At 41.3% G+C, this 19,677-nt stretch overlaps 1 pseudogene; it reads left to right on the plus strand.

Moving 5' to 3' along the window:
• Nucleotides 1-19,240, plus strand: LOC117275252 (cytochrome P450 704C1-like; annotated as a pseudogene).
• The last annotated feature ends 437 nt before the right edge of the window (nt 19,241-19,677 follow it).

A 19,677-nucleotide genomic window follows, 5' to 3' on the forward strand; every position in this document is an offset into this window, starting at 1 on the left:
ATGTACAGGGTAAACTAGTTTAATAAAATGTCATACATATAGACAGTCTTGTTTGTTACAAGTAAGAAAAGAGAGGCCAAGGGGTAACAAATCTTGACGCGGAAGTGGAAATTAGGAACTTTAATTCATCTTCAGACCAGAAAACTACTAGGGAAACATGGCAAGAAGAGATTATACCATCCAATTGTTGACACCATTTTCAATCAGCTTCTCAACTTCCACAGGCTGTACCACTATATGATTGATCTTGCTGGCAAGTACAGAACTTACAGATTGATTAACCCTTTCAGGAATGAGATTTATACTGCTGACCCTGCTAACGTTGAGTACATTCTCAAAACAAACTTTAACAATTATGGCAAGGTACGCCATTTTCTAGAAATCCAAAGAAAAACCATTTTTTATGTTGGAACTTTATTTATTTTGTTCAGTAATTTAATTCTGTATATAGGAGAAATATCTATAACGAGTACAACTGATGTTCATTTTCGTCGTACTATGAACATATTTATGTTATAATATCATCACCAACTTTAGTTAATAATAGACTATTCAAGTTGTTAGCATCCAATTGTATTCAAAAACTTATAGTAGAATATAGGGCTGCTGCAGTTTCAGCCTGATACATGAGAATTTAAAAGTCACTTTGCTTGGAGTTGTCTACCTTTAGCTTCTCAATTATTACACTACAGGAAACAAGGTTTTCAGTAAGGATAAGTGTCACGAGTCGGCGCAATAGGTGATAGTTTCCAACCGGTCAGTTGGAAAGTTCCTGTATAAATTGTCGGATCCTCAAAAACAGCGAATTATATGTCACCGCAACAGTTTTGAGTAGCGACTACCTTAAAAAAAATCTTTACTTTTTGTGGCAAACTTAGTTGCCATAAAGTTAAAAATAAAACAAATAAGCTTTTGTGGCGACTAAGATCGTCACAAAAGAAAACAATGAGCCAAACAAGACTAAAGGTAGGTCGCAACTGGAAAATTCGACGTGTACTACCTTTGGTGGCGACTAAAGAGGTCGCCGCCAAATGTCGCCACTAAAAATTGAGTTGTTAGAAATTTTGGGTAAAGTTGAGCTTTCCATCCGTTGCAGTTCATTGAGTTTCTTTTTCCGCTATATTGAACACCCATTCATATCTATTGACGGGAAGATCCTCATCAAATAATAGAATCTTTTTCTTTTCTAGTATTTTTATGGGATTGTTACACAAGTAGCTGATCAAATTCAATATTTATTTATTTTATAAATTTATTTACCCGAAAAATCGGATAACGTTAAATTTAGATATGGTTCTAAGGGTATGCAAATTCCTTTGATACAAAATAACAATACAGGTATTTTTGCTATAAAATGGGAATGATGGACGGAAAGACTGAAATGAGTTAGAAAAACAAGCACAATGAAATCTTAATGTATCTTGGAGGACCTGCGTCTATTGCAGTCTATCCCCCTTTTTATAGTAGAGGGTCACTGCTTTATCTATAACAACATAATAAAATAATACATATAGTGGAGGACCCATGATGGTTTGTCTCTTCCTTGATTCTCGCCAAGATTCTCTCCCTCGGTGCGGTTGTAACGGTTCTTATCTGCGAGCTTGGCACTGGCTCGAGCTCGGTGTTAGATCGAACCTCCAGTCTTGGTTCGAGCTCGGTTCTGCCTTGGGGCATCGATATTCGGAGCCTGTGTCGATCGGTGTTGCCCCGTAGTCCGATTCGAACACGGGCTCGATAATGATATCGAGTTTTGCCGTTGATTGGTCTTATAGATCGAAGCTCGACGTCCCTACTTCGAAATTCGTCTAAGCTTGTTATGTGGATACCCTTCGATTGAAATGTCATTGTCTCGACCGATTTTTATGACTGAGAATCGATTTTGACTGTATACAAATAGTCCCCTCGTTTCTCAGAAAGGATGTAGCAAGGAACGATATGATTTCCCTGCGGCTCGATCAAATTTATGCTGACGTTTCTATCGAACCCGATCTTGACGTATGTGATAGCTGTCCCATCGGCTCGATTTTACCGAAGCATTTAATGTGTGTCAGACGGTGGTCGGCCACCGCTGATACCGATTCGTCATGCCTTAGTCTATAAATAGTCTTTCCATACAACCTTTACCACTTTTGCGCCTTCTCTTCTTCCAAACTTTCTTATTTATCCTCTCTATTTCGCTGCTACACGGCCGCCCATACCAAAATTTTAGTGATGTCTATTTCTTCACCTTCCTTTGTACTCTTTCCTTTCATATCAATGGCGAAAATTTCCAAAACCATACCTTAGAAGGAGAAAGCTTCTTCCTCACGGCCGTCTGATGATAAGGCACCGGTGGAGCCGTCAGTTCATGACTATGTTCCTGGCCTGTGCACTTTGAAGACCGATTTTAAGGTGGAGAATCCTTCCTCCGTTCCGGGTTGATGTGAACACGTATCGATGTATACGTGCTCTATAACGGAGGATCACCTCGAGGTCGTCAGAAAAGACTGCAACTGGGGTTCCGAGGTCGTGTTGCAAATTTCATCTTCCGATGAGAGTGTTACCACTTACGTGGAGGGTTTTTTAAGTGTTTATACTTATCCATTCACACTGGGACCCGTCGACCCTGTGATTATTGATTTCTGCAAAAGGTATCAAGTCACCCTTGGCCAAATTCATCCCTCTTTATGGCGTATAGTGATCTTATTGCGCTTCTTCTCTATCAAAGCCGGGGGTGGATTTTTCTCTGAACCACCTCATACGACTGTATCGGCCTCAGATCTTTCGAGGACTAATCAGACTTCATCGTCGGGCATCGAAGGCTTTGATGTCGAGCATCGATGAAGACAAGGATCGGGGTTGGATGTGTCGTTATATTCGAGTGAGGACCCGTGATCTCATTCCAGAGGAGAAGATGTCATTCCCTGAAGAATGAAATTTTGATCGTAAGTGATTTTTGTTCACTTTCCATGTCCTTTTTCGATTTTTTCTGATGTCCTTCCCTGATGTTCAGCTGCCCCTTGGATGCCACAAGCGGTGCCTGACCTCGAGGACTGGGTTCAGAAGTTAGTCTCGACCTCCTCTTACGCCGAGCGTGCTTGGCGTGATTTGGCAAAAGGCAGATGGAAGGCCAAGAACCATGGTGAGGTTTGCTTCTTGTTTCCTTCGAAGTATTCTTTGCGTTCTATTCGTTATCGATTTCCTTTTGTGCAGGCGTAACCAGGGATGTTGCTTTGAGGCCTTTGAGCAGTGAAGAAGGGAAAAGGTCCCTAGTCCCTAAACAGGGGGAAGATAAGAAGCGAAGAGCTTCCTCTCGGTCAGAGGACCCCAAGCCCAAAACTCGAGGGGTGAGGAGAAAAGCAATTGCCCTTTCGATTGACTCGGTCCAACGACTAAGAGAAGAAGAAGAAGAAGAAGAAGAAGAAGAAGAAGAATAAGAAAATAACTCCTCGGCTTTGGTAGTCCGATCTACGGAGGCCATCGAGGTTGCCAGAGCTCCCGAGCCGATGGCGGTAGTGCCTGTCGGGGTTGTTTCCGAAGACCTGAGTCTCGGCCGGAGTACTCCGAGTGATTTGCTCGGGTCTATGACAATGGGTCATTCGCCTTCTCTTCCATCTTTTTCTAAGGAGGCGTTGAAGGAAGCTCGAGAGTTGAAGACTCCCGATATTGGCGCAGGATCTAGTGTAGGGGATCCTTTTAGGGATTGTTTTACTAGAGTCAACGATGGTTCTGATATCGATGATGCTTCTCTTTTATTAGAGGAGACTCAGCGTTTCATTACTCGGGTAATAATTCTTCCATACTTGGTTTCTTTGTTCTTTTCCATACTTGACTCGTGTTTCTTACTGTGCAGGCCATTAGTAGGTTTCGAGTCGATCTTAGCCAGTGTGAGGCCGAGCTCCGGAAGGTCTCAGGTGAGAGAGATGCCCTGCGGCTTCTTTGCAGCCAAAAGGACGAGGCTATAAAAGACCTCCAAGCGGATTTGGCTAAGGTCCGTGAAGAAGGGGTCGAGCTTGATAAGCAGGTGAGCCTCGTTCTGTTAAAGTATGGGTCTGACTCAACCATGGAAGTTAACCCTTCGTTGTCTCAGTTGCAGCAAAAGATCGAAAAGATCGGGTTACTTCTAGAAGAAGTCGATCAAATCCGAGCTGAATGCAATCGGTGGAAGGAGACCCTCGACCGCCTGGCAGCGAATAAAGAAACCATCTTAACAAAATTATTATCGGCTGATGTTCAACTTCGAAGTATCAAGCAAAAGGGGTCGGTTCAAGCTAAGAAGATCGAGGAGCTTGAAACACGGCTTGCTGAGGCTAAGGCGGAGGTTGAGTCATCGAAAGTCTTGGCGGATAAGTCCATTGCTGTATATCGGGCTGATGCTGAGGCTGCTCAGATGGAGGCCCGGGAAGCGGCGAAGACCGCCGATGCTCGAGCTCATTGGGTTGCCGAACTTGCTAAGTGTAGGTCTCGGAGGGAGACCCTCGAGGAGATACACGCTCGAGGTTTCGACCTTACCGAAGAGGTAAAAAAAGGCAAAAGAGCTCGAAGCGGAAGCTGAATCCTTGGCTTCTGATGATGATGATGATGATGCTGGTAGCAAAAGCGAATCCGAGGACGGGGAAGAGCTCGACCAGGAAGCTTAGTTTCTAATTCTTCATGTTTGTAAATTAATCACGTAGGCAATTTTTGTATATATATGTATAACGAGGTCGACTTGTTTTTGTTTTGTGAATACTTTTAATCGAATGTTGACCTTGTAGTCTCTCTAATCGATCAGATTTGTAGCCCCTGGGTTTGCTTGTTGAGTCGATGATTCAAACTTTAAAGGAACATAATATGTAGGTGTAATGTAATGGTTGAGTTAATGTAAACTCAGAGTAAAAGTAGCTTATTAGCCGTCGAGTGAATGTTTTGAACTTGAAATATTGTAGCCCGTAGGCGTAATGGTCGAGTGAGTGCTTGCTCGAACTCGGAATAACAGTAGCCCGTAGGCTTAATAGTCGAGTGAATGTTTCGAAATTGAAATATTGTATCCCGTAGGCATAATGGTCGAGTGAGTGTTTCTCGAACTCGGAATAACAGTAGTCAGTAGGCTTAATAGTTGAGTGAATATTTCGAACTCGAGATAATGTGGCCCGTAGGCTTAATAGTCGAGTGAATATTTCGAACTCAAGATAATGTGTCCCGTAGGCGCAATGGTCGAGTGAGTATTTCGAACTCGAGATAAAGGTAGCCCGTAGGCTTAATAGTCGAATGATTGTTCCAAACTTGAAATATCGTAGCCCGTATGCATAATGGTCGAGTGAGTGCTTGCTCGAACTCGGAATAACAGTAGCTCGTAGGCTTAATAGTCGAGTGAATATTTCAAACTCGAGATAATGTGGCCCGTAGGCTTAATAGTCGAGTGAAGAACTCGAGATAATGTGGCCCGTAGGCGCAATGGTCGAGTGAGTGTTTCGAACTCGAGATAAAGGTAGCCCGTAGGCTTAAGAGTCAAATGATTATTTCGAACTCGGAATGAAAGTAGCATGTAGGCTTAATGGTCGAGTGAGTGCTTGCTCGAACTCGGAATAACAGTAGCCCGTAGGCTTAATATTCGAGTGATTATTTCGAACTCGGAATGTAAGTAGCCCGTAGGCTTAATGGTCGAGTGAGTGCTTGCTCGAACTCGGAATAATAGTAGCCCGTAGGCTTAATATTCGAGTGATCATTTCGAACTCGGAATGAAAGTAGCCTGTAGGCTTAATAGTTGAGTGAATCTTAATTATGGTTGCACAATAAATCTCAAGTCATTGCACATGTGTTTATGTTTGGGCCATTCTATATGAGCATGGTTCATTTTGACCATTTGGCTCTTACAATTTTTCCTGTTGGAACCCTATTGTTGTGAGATGACTTTCTTGCATCTGAACTCAATGTATTTGAGGGCCCTGATTCCCCCCCCCCGGTATTCGAGGTCGATTGGAAAGAGGCCTCGGATATTGTTAGAAGTGCAACACGATCGATGGTTGCCTCATTAAAAACCTTGCCGAAAAACCCATTTGGGAGAAAATCGGTCTAAGGGAAAAAGAGTGCAATGCGTGCTTTTAAGCGAAAGATCTTATTCAGCTCTTGTTCGGACTTCTGCATGGGTTAGTTAGATGAATATGGAAAGGTCGTACCTTAGTAGTAGTACCGTTTTAGATGTGATACATTCCAACTGCTTGATAGTTGTTTACCGTTTATGATGTCGAGCCTGTATGATCCTTTTCCAACGTTCTCGAGCACCTGGTATGGTCCTTCATAATTTGGTCCTAATTTTCCTTCGTTTGGATTCCGAGTATTGATGGTGACTTTTCTTAACACTAAGTCCCCCGGCTTGAAATGGCGAAGTTTAGTTCTTCGATTATAATACCTTTCTATTCGTTGCTTTTGGGTGGCCAATCGGATGGGGGCAGCTTCTCGTCCTTCATTCGATAATTCAAGGCTGGTGTTCATAGCCTCGTTATTTGATTCTTCCGTCATGAATTGAAATCTGGGACTAGGTTCACCGACTTCAACTGGTATCAATGCTTTGGAACCATATACTAAGGAGAATGGGGTCGCCCCCGTACTGGATTTTGACATTGTTCGGTATGCCCAAAAGACTTCGGGCAGGATTTCTCTCCATTTTCCCTTCGCGTCGTTCAATCTCTTCTTCAAGTTTTGAAGAATAGTCTTGTTCGTTGATTTAGAATCAGAGTTGCGGGTACGACCTGATCTTGCAGGCCGAGCTGTTCTACGACCCTCGATCTGATGATGTTGGCCGAGCTACCTGGATCAATTAACACACGCTTAATCTTAGTTTTATTCATGAGTACAGATATTACCAGTGCATCGTTATGGGGTTGGATGATTCCCTATGTATCTTCATCACTGAAGGACAAAGTCCCTATGGATGTATACTCTTGAGTTCGAGATCGCTTTTCCCTCACAATCGATGTTTTAGTGCATTTAAGCATCAGTCCCTGAAGGGCATCGACGCCGCCGATGATCATGTGAATGACGTGTTGCGGTTCTTCTGGTTCGTTTTACTTGCCGAATTCCTTGTTCCTAAAATGGTTCTTCGCCCTATCACTCAAAAATTCCTGAAGGTGTCCTTTGTTAAATAAGAGGGCCACTTCCTCTCTTAGTTGCCTGCAATCTTCCGCTCTGTGGCCATGGGTGCCATGATATTCGCACATTTGATTGGGATTCCTTTGGGCAGGATCGGTCTGCATGGGTCGAGGCCATCTGGTATATTTGATGCGTCCGATGGCCGATACGATGGCGGATATATCAATGTTGAAGTTATACTCTGCTAATCGAGGGACTTCTATAGGATCAACATATTTATCAAAGCCGCTCTTGCTCATAAGTCCCCGAAAATTTTGCCCCCGATCAGTCCTTCGGTTGTTCCGAACCGTATCACGTGCTGAACCGTTGTTCATCCGATCTGTGTCGTACGGTTGGTATCGGTCTCTATTCGACCTTTGTTCTCTGTTGATTTCCCTCTGATTTTTAGTGGTTGTGTGGTTCTGACGTACGGGCCCATACGGAGCTCCCAATTGATCATCTTCAACCCTGATTTTTGATTGGTACCGGTTGCGTACATCTGCCCAAGTTATTGTTGGGTACTCGATCAAATTTTGTTTCAGCCGACATGATGCTGTCGAACTTAGCCCGTTCAGTCCTTGGGTGAAAGCTTGTACGGCCCAATCGTCTGTGACCGGTGGCAAGTCCATACGTTCCATTTGAAATCGGGATACGAATTCCCTCAGCATTTCGTTACCCCTTTGTTTTACTTTGAAGAGGTCTGATTTCCTTGTTGCAACCTTTATGGCACCAGAATGTGCTTTTACGAACGAATCTGCTAACATGGCAAAAGAATCAATGGAATTTGGTGGTAAGTTGTGATACCAGATCAGTGCTCCCTTTGCGAGGGTCTCTCCGAACTTTTTCAACAACACGGATTCGATCTCATCATCCTCCAAATCGTTTCCTTTGATGGCACATGTGTAGGAGGTGACGTGTTCGTTAGGATTGGTCGTACCGTTATATTTGAAAATTTCGGGCATACGGGATTTTTTGGGAATTGGTTTTGGGGTCGCGCTCGAGGGAAAAGGCTTTTGTATGAATTTTTTCGAATCGAGCCCTTTTATCATTGGCGGAGCCCCCGGGATTTGATCGACCCTAGCGTTATACGTTTTCACTTTTTTGTCGTTGGCTTCGACTCGTTTTGTGAGTTCCTCGAGCAATTTAGCAATTTTAGGAGCGGTCCCCGATTCCTCCTCGTTTGATTTCACTACGTTGGGCTCCGTTCTGGGGGTGACTTCTCGAAGAAGCGAATTGGAGTTCGGCCCGCTTTGCATATGAGTTCGGCTCTACAACTGAGCTATCGCTGCTTGTTGGGCTTGTAACATTTCGAAAATCATACGCAAGCTGACCCCAATTTCCCCCGTGTTGTTGGTGTCTCGGACTATGGGTCGAGCACCGCCCTGAACGCTTCTTTCCGGTTCAGAACGCTGATTCGCTTCTAGAGCTATTTGTGAATTGATATCCAATGGTACTTCGGCTCGAATTTCGGGTTCTTCGATTCGAGCCTCGTTGCCGTCGTCAGGTAGTCTTCCGGCCCCGGGCGCCAAGTTGTTGGTTTCATCTTGAAGGCCGGCTTCGAGGTCGATAGGTAGAGCCATTACTGATTTGAAATTGTAAGCTGGAGTGTACTGTAGATTTATATCAAACAATCACTGTTACCCTTAGCCCCACGGTGGGGCCAAACTGTTTACCCGAAAAATCAGATAACGTTAAATTTAGATATGGTTCTAAGGGTATGTAAATTTCTTTGATACAAAATGACAATACAGGTATTTTTACTATAAAATGGGAATGATGGACGGGAAGACTGAAATGAGTTAGAAAAACAAGCACAATGAAATCTTAATGTATCTTGGAGGACATGCGTCTATTGCAGTCTATCCCCCTTTTTATAGTAGAGGGTCAATGCTTTATCTATAACAACATAATAAAATAATACATATAGTGGAGGACCCATGATGATTTGTCTCTTCCTTGATTCTCGCCAAGATTCTCTCCCTCGGTGCGGTTGTAACGGTTCTTGTCTGCGAGCTTGGCACTGGCTTGAGCTCGGTGTTAGATCGAACCCCCAGTCTTGGTTCGAGCTCGGTTCTGCCTTGGGACATCGATATTCGGAGCCTGTGTCGATCGGTGTTGCCCCGTAGTCCAATTCGGACACGGGCTCGATAATGATATCGAGTTTTGCCGTTGATTGGTCTTATAGCTCGAAACCCGACGTCTCTACTTCGGAATTCGTCCGAGCTTGTCATGTGGATACCCTTCGATTGAAACGTCATTGTCTCGACCGGTCTTTATGACTGAGAATCGGTTTTGACCGTACACAAATTATACATTGATTATATATAGTTATACAAATATTATACATGAATTATACATATATTATACATCAAGCGACTATTTATAGTTTAAGAGATTATGTGGGCGTCTATTTAAGTTAATTCTTCTTCTCGGGCGCAGGAGATTCATTTGACCTTTTCTTCCTTGTATAATGTGATTGTATCTCGATTCCTGTAAGAATTTGCAATCGTCTATGATAACAAGATGATGGTATAATTCTGCAGGGATGGTATAACTGCAGCAATCTAAAGGACCTGTTAGGGGATGGGATTTTCACAGTTAATGGTGATAAGTGGAGGGGAACAGAGGAAACTGTCGAGACACGAGTTCTCGAAAAGGGTTTTGAGGGATTTCAGTAGTGTGGTCTTCAGGAAAAATGTGGCAAAGCTTGCCAACATATTGTTTGAAGTTGCAAATTCAGACAATATGTTGATCAGAAGCCAAGTTAAGGGGCAATATAAGAACTGTTGATGCATTTGTGTCTAAGCTGATCCATAGCAAGACGGAGCAGATGAGTAAATCAGAAGCAAATTTATTTGTAGGTGAATCACTCTTTAGTTTCTTTTTTTTTTTTTTTGTTTATATTTAGATGCTTAAACGGTATACCTACATTCAAGGTTTCTGCAATTACCGGGGCAGATCCAAGGTATTTGCGTGACATTATATTAAATGCAGGGGCGGCTCAAGCTCATACAAGGCCTAAAACGTAAAATCAAGTTTAATATGAGGCCTAAAGTGAAGTTTAATATGAATATGTTATTTTTATTTGAAGTATATTCTTCTACCTTTTTGAGATACAAAGTTATTAATAATTTGTTGTCAACTTGTCATCAATTTCTTCCAATAATTCATTTTTAATTAATATTATAGTCAACACATTTAATATTTTTTGATACATTGTTGATCTTAGCTAAAATTTATCAATTTTAATTTTGAAAAATTTGTTTCCGTTGTAGAAAATGTTATAGGAAACCGATATCTATAAGCAATATAAACAGTTGGAAAAGAATCAAACCTTTTGATTTGATTGAGTATATACTATATAGTATATTTTACTTGTACTATTTTTTCTTGCCAAATCAATATCAATCACACGTTAAAAAAATTATTCATACAGCTCATTTTTAAGTAAGTCAAACTATTACTTTATTTACATACCTATAAAAATTCTTTCCTTTTATATGACAAAGTCTATTTTTCTACAAAAAAATTCTCAATTTTATTTTATTTAAATAATTATATACCTATTGTACTTTTAAAAAATAGGCCCCCCTAAATGCACATGCCTTAGTAGCAATAGCCTTAGAGCCGGCCCTGATTAAACTTAATTATAGCAGGTAAATATACAACAACAACAACCACCCTTGCTTGGTTTATATGTATGCTATGCAAGTACCCACATGTATAGGAGAAAGTAGTACAAGAGATTAAAGAAGCAGCAAATGAGAAAGAAGATGCCACAGAATATAATGACTCGCCTGGCCATTTTGAGTGTTGTAGCCTCGTTCCCCTGTTTAATACTTATTCTGTGCTCAATTATTGTTATGTGACTTGTCGGGGTGGTTGGTTTGGTTCCGGGGATGTTTCGGAATGAATTGGGACACTTAGTCCCAAGGTTAGAAGCCTAAGTTCAAAGAGTTGACTAGATGTTGACTTATGTGTAAATAACTCTAGAATGGAGTTTTGATGGTTCCGATAGCTCCGTATGGTGATTGTGGACTTAGCAGCGTGTCCGGATATTGATTTGAAGATCCGTAGATAATTTTGACTTGAATTGGCGAAAGTTGAAAAAATAAAAGTTTGACCGAGAATTGACTTTGGAGTTACCGAGCTCAGATTTTGGTTCCGAAAGTTGGAATAGGTCTGTTGTATCATATATGACTTGTGTGTAAAATTTGAGGTTAATCGGAGTTGATTTGATTGGTTTCGACATCGATTGTAGAAGTTGGAATTCATTAGTTTTCATTAGGCTTACTGTAACGATCCAGCCGGTTGTTTCGGGAGTTATAGCCTTGTTTCCCCCATTTCTATTTTCTTTATGCTCTTAAGCTATAATATGATATGCCGGGTTAGTTGGTTTGGGCCCGGAGTGATTTCGGAGTGGTATGAGATACTTAGTCTTTTATTTAGAACCTTAAGTTGAAAAAGTCAACTGTATGTTGATCGATGTGTAAACGATCTCAGATTTAAATTCTGATGGTCCTGTTAGCTCCTTTAGGTGATTTTGGACTTAGCAGTGTGTCCGGAATGTGATTTGGAGGTCCGTGGTAGAATTAGGCTTGAATTGGCGAAATTGAAAATTTGACGATTTTTGGTCGTCAGTAAAAAATTTGATATCGGGGTCAGAATAAAATTCCGGAAGTTGGAATGGGTTTGTAGCGTGATTTGTGACGTGTATGCAAAATTTGAGGTCATTCAGACGTGGTTTTATTGGTTTCGGCATCGGTTGCCGAATTTGGAAATTTAGAAGTTCTTAGGCTTGAATCCGAGGGTAATTTGGTGATTTGATGTTGTTTTGAGTGATTCAAATGTTCGACTAAGTTTGCATGTGTTATATATGACTTGTTGGTATTTTTGGTTGAGGTCCCGAGGGCCTCGAGGTGATTCCGGGTGGTTAACGGATTTGTCGAAGTTGAAAAATGCAGCTGAAGCTGCTGCTACTTCTATTTTCGCACCTGCAGAAGGAGGAGTCGTAGGTGCGAGGTCGCTGGTGCGCAAGGGGAGTCCGCAGATGCGGAAAAGAGGGCACTAGGCAGACTTCGCAGAAGCGGAAGGAAATGCGCAGGTGTGCTACCGCAGGCGCGAGAATTTGAAGCACATATGCGGAAAATGGGAGGCCAAGGCTGGAGCGCAGGCGCGAAGAATTTGGACGCACATGCGAGCCCGCAGGTGCGAAACCTGAGCGCAGGTGTGGAGGCTGAGAGTTTAAGTGATTCTCGCAGGCGCGTGGAATAGGCCGCAGGTGCGAAAATCTGGACAGAATGTATAGATAGCACTTCGCGAATTTTGGTTCATTTCCACCATTTTCAAGTCGGTTTTTGGAGCTTTTGGAGTGATTTCGAAAGGTGATTCAAGGGCTATCAGTAAGGTAAGTTGCTTGAGCCCTAATACTTGTATACATGATGATTTTTCGTTGTTTAATCATTGTAATTAGTGAAAATGAGGGGTTAGGGCTTGGAATTTCTAAGAGTTTAATTTAAGGCTTTGAAGGACCAAACGATGTCGGATTTTGATGAATTTGGTATGGTTAGACTCATGAGTGAATGAATTTTCTAGTTTTGTAAATTTTTTCGGATTTCGAGACGCGGGAACGAGGGCCGGATTTGAGCCAATTTCGGATTTTGGTATAATTTGATAGTTTTTCTTGTGAAATTTATTCCATTAGCGTATATTGATGTATTGTACTGATTGTAAATAGATTTGGAGCATTTGGAGGCCGAGTCCAGAGGCAAGAGCATTGCGGGGTATAGATTTGACCGGTTTGAGGCAAGTAACGATTGTAAATCTAGTCCTGAGGGTACGAAACTCCGAATTTTTTATCATTCTACTATTTTTAGTGACGCATATGCTAGGTGACGGGCGTGTGGGCGTGAACTGTTGGGGATTATGACTTGGTCCATCCCGTAGCAACTGTAAAGTTTCATACTTTGTTGAAACTATATAATACTTGTATGTTTTAAAAAGAGTTATCTGTAAATTGGGCCGAATGCCATGTTTGGGCCTTGTGCTAGTGCTGTTTGACCCTTAGGGGCATTTTCTTACTATCCTCTCACTGTTTTCGATTGAAAATCTATACTCAGTTATGGTTATACTTGTTTACTGCATAACTCAATTTTATGACTCTATTTTGATGCATATAAATGTTGTTTTAGGTCGAATGCCCTACTTTTACTGAAATGCCCGAGTGGCTTGAGAGGTTTATGACTGAGTGAGGTCGAGGGCCTGATTTGTGAGGATATTTATGGGATCGGGCTGCACGTCGCAGCATGTTGCATATTTATGGGATCGGGCTGCACGCCGCAGCATGTTGCATATTTAGGGGATTGGGTTGCACGCCACAGCATGTTTGATATCAGCCGAGGGCCTGATTATGAGGATGAGTGTGGATCAGGGCTGCCCGCCTGCAGCATACTTTATTATTATAGCACGTGAGTTGTCCGTGCAGATTATAGCGCTTGGGCTGAAGGAGCCCCTCCGGAGTCTGTACACACCCCCAGTGAGCGCAGGTACCTACTGAGTGCGAGTGCCGAGGGTCGAGTGCCGAGTGCTGAATGACTAGGAGGCATGAGTGATTGTAAGGTATGCCCGAGTGGCAAGAGTGATTGTAAGGTATGCCTGAATGGCACGAGTGACTGTGAGGTTTGCCCGAGGGGCTGTATATGAGTGATGTTTTGCCGGAGGGGCTGTTTATGATTTCATCATTTTTGCTCACCTTTGCATTTTTTATCTATTGAAAAATATCTTTAAATGATTTTTACTGGAACTGGGTTTAAACGAGATATTTTGATTCAAATCCTGATTTTTAAAGCATGTGGTATTCTACGGAAATTTCCCGATATGAACGTTATATACTTTATTGCTTGTCACTACTACTCAGTCTTTATTTATTGTTGTTACTTACTGAGTTGGCGTACTCACGTTACTCCCTGCACCTTGTGTGCAGATCCAGGTGTAGCTGGACACGGTAGCGGTTGTTGATTATTTTGGTTGCAGATTTTCTCGGGGATAGTAAGGTAGCTGCTTGGCGACCGCAACCCCTGCTCTTCTCCCTTTTATCTTTCTCTAGTTGCATTTAGCTATTTTCCAGGCTGAGTTAGCCTTGATATTGTTAGACAGATTGTTGTAGATGCTCATGACTAGTGACACCCCGATATCGGGCTTTTCTTTTCCGCACGTTTATTTTGATTTGAACTCCTTTGCGAAGGTTTTTATGTTAAATAGCATTGAAATTATCTTTGAAATGAAACTATCGGTTTGTTTTGGAAATGAGTCGGCTTGCCTAGTTCCACAATAGGCACCATCACGACAGGGGTTTGCTTGGGTCGTGACAGATTGGTATCAGAGCCTAGGTTACATAGGTCTCACGAGTCATGAGTGGGTTTATTAGAGTCTTGCGGATCGGTATGGAGACGTCTGTACTTATCTTCGAGAGGCTGCAGAACCCTTAGGAAAATTTCACTTTCTTGTATTATATCGTGCGAAATTGATTCAGCTTGAAACATAACTCTTTGAATTCCTTCCACGCATTCGTATGCGCACATGAGCGCTCGGTATCAGTTGTGCATCGCCGGCTTGTGATTCTATGAACGAGGTTCGAGGTGTGTATTATGTTTTTTGGTGATGGGCTAGTCTGGAGGACTTGAGGCCAGGTTTAAACCGTAGTTTTGGCTCAGTAGCTTCAGTTGTAACCTGTACATTTGGACTCATATGTCCGGTAATGCCCCTACGAGTGGAATTTGTGGCTCGATGATCGGTGGAATAGTTTTGTGATGAGTATGATGTAACTGTGGGATGTGTTAAGATGATTTAAATGTGACGAGAAATGTTTCCTTGAAATGTAAAGGAAGGCCATTGGGCGCTTGATTTTCATTTTGATGTGACGTACGGTCTCGAGTGTGAATGTTCTGAAGGATCTTTCACGTTGTTAAATTTTGGGGCAAATTAAATTCTCATGTCTTGTCAATGAGTTTGGACTAAAGAAGAGTAAGTGATTGTGTAGTAATTGTGGTTGCGAATGGGTATTTTTGATGTTGATGGCTCGAGAAAGATGATCTTCGAAGTATTGGTTCAAGTGCGATAGAGATACATTTCGATTTGATGCAGCAGTTGGGTAGCAAAGTATGAGGGAAGACATGAAGGGAAGTGTTTCGCGGTGGATGAAGTACTAGCAGGTCAAGTAGGAGAAGTAGAGGTTGAGAAGTTTCTTAAAGGAGATGATTTAACCGAAGTAAGAGTGGCAGATTAGCATATGAATTCACTAGTAGGGTAGTCGTGCGCCTTGACTGCTTGGCGACCGCAACCCCTGATCTTCTCCCTCTTATCTTCCTCTAGTTGTATTTAGATATTTTTCAGGCTGAGTTAGCCTTGATATTGTTAGACATATTGTTATAGATGCTCATGACTAGTGACACCCCAATATCGGGCTTTTCTTTTTCATACTTTTGTTTTGATTTGAACTCCTTTGCGAAGGTTTTTATGTTAAATAGTATTGAAATTATCTTTGAAATGAAAATATCGGTTTGTTTTGGAAATGAGTCGGCTTACCTAGTTCCACGATAGGCGCCATCACGACAGGGGTTTGCTTGGGTCGTGACACTTACATTGGGTGCGATTCGTGTTTCTGATGTTGTTTGATATGATTTGAGGCCTCGACTAAGTTCATATCGTGTTTTAGGACTTATTGATATATTTTGTTAAGGTCCCGGGGGCCTCAGGTAGATTTCGAATGGTTAATGAATCGAATTTTAAACTTAAAAATGGCTAAGGAGTTCTGGACTAGTGCGATCGTACGTGCGAAGGATTTGGTCACAGGTGCGAGACCGCAGGAGCGTGGTTGGCATCGCAGAAGCAGATTTTGGCTGGGCTGAGGGAATGCACATGTGCGAGGTATTTGCCGTACCTGCGAGAGCACAGATGTGAGAATGGGAGCGTAGGTGCGAAAGGCGAGAGGCGGGCATTTTCCGCAGAAGCGGAGCCCAGGTCGCAGGTGTGACTCCGCAGATACGGAGTCTGGTCCGCAGAAGCAATGGCAGGGCCTTCAAGGGTAAACCGCAAAAGCGAAATTTGGCCGCACCTGCAGAACTGCAGGTGCGAGATGTCTAGCAGAGTTATAAGGTCGACGGTTAAGTCATTTTTCTCATTTTTAGACTTTGCAAGCTCGGTTGAAGGCGATTTTTGAGAGGGGTTTCGCGAGATTTCATGAGGTAAGCCACCTTTGGTCATTTTTATCTAATTATATTGATTACCCATCGAATTTTTCACCTAATTTATGTGTTTTTAAGGTGACATTTTGGGAGTTTTGGGCTAGGGATTGGAGAGTGAGAATTGGGGATTTGAGTGGCGATTTGGTGTCGGATTTGAGTAATTTTGGTATGGTTGGACTCGTGGTTAAATGGGTCTTCGGATTATGTAACTTTTGTTGAATTCCGAGACGTATGACTGGGGTTGACTTTTTTAGTTGACCTTTTGACTTTTGATTAAGAATATAGCATTTTTCATATAGAATTGATTCCTATAACTTGTGTTGATTGAATCGAGTTGTTTGTGGCTAGATTCAAGGCGTTCGGAGTCCGATACGCGAGGTAAGGGCTTATTAGAGTAGAGATCTGCGCGATTTGAGGTAAGTAACACTTCTAAATTTGGTCCTAAGGGTATGAATCCCTGAATTACGTGTTATGTGATTGGTATTAAGGCGACGCTCATGCTAGGTGACGGGCGTGTGGGCGTGATCTGTAGGGATTGTGACTCGGTCGATCCCGTGGAACTGTGTAGTCAAATAATCTTATCATTATCTATATATTCTCTATGTGTTAGAGTAATTGAGCTGGTGATTTATGTTAGGCTATATGTTTATTCTGTTGAGACCCACTGTGGTCATTTCTGTTGTTGAATTATTTGCTTAGATAGAAATTTTGTACTCAATCACATTCATCATTTGCATATTATATCTTAGTCTCTGTTACTATTTATTGTTGTGTTATATATCATTGTTTGGGCTAATTGGCATGTGATTTGTGAGCTCGAGAGACTGGAGAGATTGATGACTGAGTTGGGGCCTAAGAAGCGTGTTGTGAGTGAGATTTGTGGATAGGGATACACGTCGTAGCAGGCTTTATGGATTATATGTGGATCGGGCTACACGATGCAGCAGGCCTTTTAGGCTTTATCACTATGGGATGCAGATGCACGCCGCAACAGGCCAAATTGGCTTATTATTAGCGCTTTGGCAGAATCCGCCCCTCCGGAGTCTGACATACCAGTAACGAGCGCATGTACCGTACAGTGCTGAATGACTGAGTGTATTGAGCTTAACTGTTAAACTTAGAAGCATGTCTACATTCATGTACTGTGTACTAGTGGTGGGCATAATACCGACCGAACCGAAAAAATTGTCTGAATCGTAAACTTCGGTTCATTCGGTTTCCATTTTTTTGGCTTATTCGATCGGTTTGCGGTTTATGTTTTTTTATAATTTCGGTGTTCGATTCGGTGTTCGATTTTGTAACTTCGATTTTTGATTAAACCGAAAAAATAAAGTTTTCTAATATGGGTCCTAGCCTCTGGGCTCCTCTTAAGGTCTAGCCCAACTTTTTTACATATTTACATTAAGAAATTTGAAGCCCAAACACACATAAAATCTCACAAATAAATATTGTTGGTATATTTTGGAATAATTCTAGAATATTGCATAACTAATTAGCGTATTTGGCTATATAAATAATATAATAGTGGTATAATATATACACATATATGTTTATTTATACATATTATTTACAAAAATTGCTGGTACATAATATTAAATGTATATTATGATACCTTACACGTTTATTTGTGAGTATATATCTGGATTTTTTTAAAAATAAATTTGAATGTTATAATCCTATAATTACACTTCTTCTAATCCTACCGAATTTTAGAGTAATAAAACGTATAATGGTAAGGATATTGTTATGATGAAAGAGAATGTGTGATAATTAAATTATGAGAGAGAATTATGAATAAATTGATAAGGATAACCGATGCCTTAATTTGAGATCATTATTTAACTTTAAAACATGTTTGCACGTAAACAATCTTTAAGATGCTATAAATGTTAATAAATCTATCATTTTTGAAAGAAATCTAAGCTGCTGCTCTTTATTAAAATAGCTTTTTATTAATGACCAACAATGTAAAAATCTCTATAAGTATCGCGTTTTCGAGTTTTAGCTGTACTAAAATATGAAATTAGTCATATTTTTTAGTAGAAAAAGTCTAATTTAAAAGCTCAATACGATAAGACCAAATCGACCGAATTGAACCAAAAGTCGACCGAACCGAATTAGCAAAAACCGAAGAAACCGAACTAATTTTGGTTCGGTTATTGGTGCACCAAATAGAAAACCGAACAAACTGAACCGAACTATATGTAAATTGAACTGGCCGACGCCCACCCCTACTGTGTACCAAGAGATTATGAGTTTCTCTGAGATAATATTGTCATATTTTCTGTTATTTCCGCACTGTTAAACTCTGTATTTGGATTGTATTGGTTGAGCTCGTCACTGCTTTCAGCCCAAAGGTTAGTCTTGTTACTTATTGAGTTAGTTGTACTCATACTACACTCTGCAGTTCATGTGTAGATCCAGATACTTCCGGGCACGGAGGTTACTAGTGTTGGAGCTTATTCAGTTCGGAGACTATCGAGGTAGCTGCCTTGGCGTCCGCAGACCTTGACTCTCCTCCTTTATCTCTTAGTTTTATTTATACTGTTCTACCTTCCTAGATAGTGTTTCAGTTGTCAGACCGTGTTATTGTATAGATGCTCATGTACTCAGTGACACCCGAATTTTGGAAAATTATGTATTGAGTTGCGGTGTTTTCACCCCGTTATTATGAGATTTTATTTATTTAAACCTATTTCAGTATGTTTTGGAATTAAAGATGCCTGTATTCGTGAGTTGTCGGCTTGCCTAGTATAGCGATAGGCGCCATCACGGCACATGTAATTTTGGATCGTGACACAGACATAACGGATTTTGTTGCTAATGTGAGTGAAGATGCCCTTGAAAAGATGCAATATCTTCATGCAACATTGACAGAGACTCTTAGGCTCTATTCTCCGCGGGGATAAAAATTTAATACCGCTTATTCCTTGTTTGGTTATTAATTGTGGGATAAGTTATCTCAAGATTAAAAATAATAACAGAGATAACTTATACCTACGAGAGGGTGAAATAATAATTCCACGATATGCTTTCCCATGATAAATCAATAAAATTGACAATCACTGAATCACAGGATTAATACGGCAAGACTGCCCAGCATAACTTATCTTCAAAGCAAAGGACCCCTTAGTACCTATACAGTACTGACACATTAACTGGCTAAGTACATTATTGTGCTGATAAAACAGGCAGGGCCAATAATTTGTTTGGGAAAGGAGTTTGCTTACAGGCAGATGAAGATATTCTCTGCTGTGTTGTGACGTTACTTTGTTTTTAGGTTGAGTGATGACAAGAAGACTGTCAGCTACAGTACAATGATTAATCTTCACATCGACGGCGGACT

The sequence above is a fragment of the Nicotiana tomentosiformis genome, chromosome 1 (assembly GCF_000390325.3).
Source record: "Nicotiana tomentosiformis chromosome 1, ASM39032v3, whole genome shotgun sequence".
NCBI classification, from domain to species: domain Eukaryota; kingdom Viridiplantae; phylum Streptophyta; class Magnoliopsida; order Solanales; family Solanaceae; genus Nicotiana; species Nicotiana tomentosiformis.